We start from the raw sequence: 4295 nt of genomic DNA on the forward strand, positions 1-4295 counted from the left end.
CAATCCTAAATAGATAGGCCTGAATAGGTGAAGGATCTATTCCGGAAGAATAGAATCGGAAATAACGTATGAAGAGAACCAGTAAAAGGGTAGAGAAGGCTTAGCTCTGCGAAATTCGTTCGCTCGCAATGAAGTCACGTCAAACGCCAGAACTCTCACACTCTCTGTGAACTGGGATCTATCCACTCGTCGTCACTCGGAAACAGATACTCATCTCTCATGTATCGGTATGAACGCTCATAGAACAACAAACGTTAACAAAAAAAAACATAGAGGCTCGCATATAGATAAATAAGTCCAGAGTATGCAAAATCCGAGTCTCCAAAATACATCCGAAAGGCCTACTACATCTCTACTAAAATAGAAAAGGGAAGACCTACCTAAACTATGGTCTAGTCGTCTGCTGGTGCATCGTCTCTATCGTCCTCCATGGGTACAGGTGGCTGCTCGTCTGGGAATAGTCGGTTGCAGAACCCGCGAAACTCCCCATATAATGCATCGTGCTGTATCCTGAGTGCCTGCATCTGATCAACCAGCTGTGATGAAGTCCCGCACCATCTGGTGTACATGTTCGTCATCTCGGAGTCGACATGGCTCCGCATGTCTCTCATAGCGCTATCGACTGAACTCCTGATGTCATCACTGCATCCGCCCGTGGTTGGAAAGGAGCAAGAGGTGGAATATGATCCTCGCGAACGTCGGATGCTCTAGATTTGGTCTTGCGAGTGGCCTTCTGAAACTCAAGACAAAGACAGGTGAATGCGACCGGGATCGCAAATACGCGTGGGAAACGGCCTGGATATCGCACAGATGACTGACTCAGTCGAGTCAAGACTGCCAGGACCGAGTCAGAACGTGTTGTCAATGTGATAGATGTTGCCTCGGTCGAGTCAACAAGTGACTCGGACCGAGTCAACATGTGTTCCCCCCGCGTTTTGCCTCAGTGAGTCAACACTTTGACTCGGACCGAGTCAGAACGCTGTTCATTCCGCCGTTCGAAAATCTGCACAAAAAACTCCCGAAATCACCGAAAACAACCGAAAAAACTCATGGGAAATAGGCTCCAAATCCAAAAAACTCATAAAAAACTTTCCGATTTGGTGAAAATCACAAATCTCGTTCTCAACCCAAAATTCCTTCGCAAAATCCGGAATAAATATGCGAAATAGGCATGAATTGTCCATAATCTGCAAAATCTAAGTGCGGGAGTACATACCGGATGGATTTTGGTTATGAAATCGAAGGAGGCGACTCGGAGTGACGAGACCGGGTGAGGAGAGGGTTTTCGCGAAAAAGGGGAGGAAATGGGGAACAAAATCGGCTGAGCAAAATAAATAGGGTTTCGAAACTCTGACTCGGACCGAGTCAACACTTGCCTCGGTCGAGTCAGTTTACCTTACTTGATTCATCATCCTTCGCGAATTGACTCGGTCGAGTCAACACTTGACTGGGACCGAGTCAGAACTCTGTGACACGATCTGAACTCCGTTTCTGCGCTCGATGACCTGCGAATCAAGTTCTATATCCCTGTACCCAAGGGAAAACACCATGTAGGCTCCAAATCCAAAAAGAAAAAGTCTAAAACCCAAACAACATCTCAAAAGCAAGACAAAAACCCCGGGTTGCCTCCCGAGAAGCGCTTCTTTATGGTCATTAGCTAGACCGTGCGTGAACTCAAGCTGATGGTGGTATTGTGAGAGGAAGAACGCCTCTCTCACCTGCAGGTTCGGCCGGGTTATACAGCTTCAGACGCTGTGCATTTACCTTGAACGTACCACCCGTGCTGTTATACAGCTCAATTGCGCCGTGGTCATAAACTCGATGAATCTTGAATGGCGTACGTGAACTCAGGCTGATGGTGGTATTGTGAGAGGAAGAACACCTCTCTCACCTGCAGGGTCGGCCGGGTTATACAGCTTCAGACGCTGTGCATTTACCTTGAACGTACCACCCGTGCTGTTATACAGCTCAATTGCGCCGTGATCGTAAACTCGATGGATCTTGAATGGACCGGACCACTTAGACTTCAGCTTACCTGGAAACAATCGCAAACGAGAGTTGAAGAGAAGGACAAGATCACCTGAGTGGAATGATCGCTGAATGATGTGTCGATCGTGCCATTTCTTCGCTCTCTCCTTGTAGATTTTCGCGTTCTCGTACGCGTCAAGTCTGATCTCCTCAAGATGGTGTAGCTGGAGCACGCGTTTCTCTGCAGCGGTCTTCATGTCATAGTTGAGCGCCTTGATTGCCCAATAAGCTTTGTGCTCGAGCTCAACCGGTAGATGACATGCTTTTCCGTAGACTAATTGGAACGGTGTCATACCAATCGGCGTTTTGAAGGCCGTTCAGTAAGCCCATACTGCATCGTCTAGCTTTTGTGACCAATCCTTGCGTGACTTAGCGACAGTCTTCTCCAGAATAGACTTGATCTCTCGGTTGGAAATCTCCACCTGTCCACTAGTCTGAGGATGATACGGAGTAGCAATCCGATGATGAACCCCGTACTTCTTCAGTAGTGTCTCAATGATCCGGTTGACAAAGTGTGCGCCGCCATCGCTAATCACAACACGAGGAACACCAAAACGTGGAAAAATAATCTGTCTAAATAGCCTAACCACAGTCTTAGCATCATTCCTCGCGCTAGCCAATACTTCTACCCACTTAGTCACATAATCAACCGCAACTAAGATATACACGTTCTCACAAGACGATGGAAAAGGTCCCATAAAGTCTATGCCCCAGACATCAAAAGGTTCCACTTCTAGAATATAATTCTGAGGCGTCTCATGGCGTCTAGAAATGTTACCTGTGCGCTGGCAAGAATCACATGAGGCGAAATACCTATGGACATCCTTGAACATCGTAGGCCAATAGAATCCCCGCTTGAAGAATCTATGCGGTGGTCTTCGAAGCGGCGAAATGACCTGCATAATCAGAAGAGTGGCAATGGAAAATTACCTGTTGCACTTCTTCCTCGGGAATACATCGTCTGAACATCCCATCGGTACTACGCTTGAACAAGAACGGATCGTCCCAAAAATAATCTCGTACGTCATGGAGGAACTTCTTCCTTCCATTATAGTTAAGTTCGGACGGGATCACTTGAGAGACCAGATAGTTCACGTAGTCTGCATACCATGGGTCTTCGTGTCGGGTAGTGACTGCCATAATCTGCTCCTCTCGCAAAGAATCATCTATCGGTAGAGGATCGGGTATCGCAAGGCGTGAAAGATGATCTGCAACTGTGTTCTCCGTGCCTTTGCGATCCCGAATCTCGACGTCAAACTCTTGTATGAGTAGCATCCATCGAATCAGTCGAGGTTTGGCATCTTTCTTCGTCAGCAAGTACTTCAAAGCCGCGTGGTCTGAGTATACGATTACCTTCCGCCCCACCAAGTACGACCTAAATTTCTCAAAAGCAAACTCCACAGCAAGTAATACTTTCTCAGTAGTAGTATAATTTACCTGCGCATCATCAAGAGTCCGACTTGCATAGTAGATGGCGTGGTGTTTGTGATCCTTCTTCTGCCCCAGCACTGCTCCAACCGCATAATCGCTAGCATCGCACATCAGCTCAAACGGTAGAGTCCAATCGGGGTGTTGTATGATCGGTGGTGAGATCAGAGCTGCCTTCAAAATCTGGAAGGCCTTCGAGCACTCTGAAGTGAACCGAAATGGTACATCTTTTGCCAACAGCTCGGAAGTGGTCTAGAGATTTTGGAGAAGTCCTTGATGAACCGCCGATAAAATCCCGCATGTCCTAGAAAACTGCGGATGCCTTTGACGTTCACGGGCGGTGGAAGCTTCTCAATTACCTCTATCTTCGCTCTGTCTACCTCGATTCCCCTAGAAGACACCTTATGTCCTAAAACAATCCCTTCTTGCACCATGAAGTGACACTTCTCCCAGTTGAGGACTAAGTTGGCCGATGCACACCTCTCTAAAACTTGAAGCAAATTGGCCAAACAAACGTCAAATGAGGGTCCATGGATAGAGAAATCGTCCATGAACACCTCCATAATATCCTCAATCACATCAGAAAATAAAGCAGTCATGCATCTCTGAAAAGTGGCAGGTGCATTACATAATCCAAAGGGCATACGACGATAAGCAAACGTGCCATAAGGACAAGTAAAAGTGGTCTTCTCCTGGTCGCTCGGGTGAATGGGGATCTGAAAGAACCCCGAGTAACCGTCTAAAAAACAAAAGTACGAGTGGAGTGCAAGTCTCTCTAACATCTGATCAATAAAAAGCAAAGGAAAGTGATCCTTACGGGTGTTGGAGTTCAACTTACG

Source organism: Tarenaya hassleriana, unplaced genomic scaffold (assembly GCF_000463585.1).
Source record: "Tarenaya hassleriana unplaced genomic scaffold, ASM46358v1 Cleome251, whole genome shotgun sequence".
Classification (NCBI taxonomy): domain Eukaryota; kingdom Viridiplantae; phylum Streptophyta; class Magnoliopsida; order Brassicales; family Cleomaceae; genus Tarenaya; species Tarenaya hassleriana.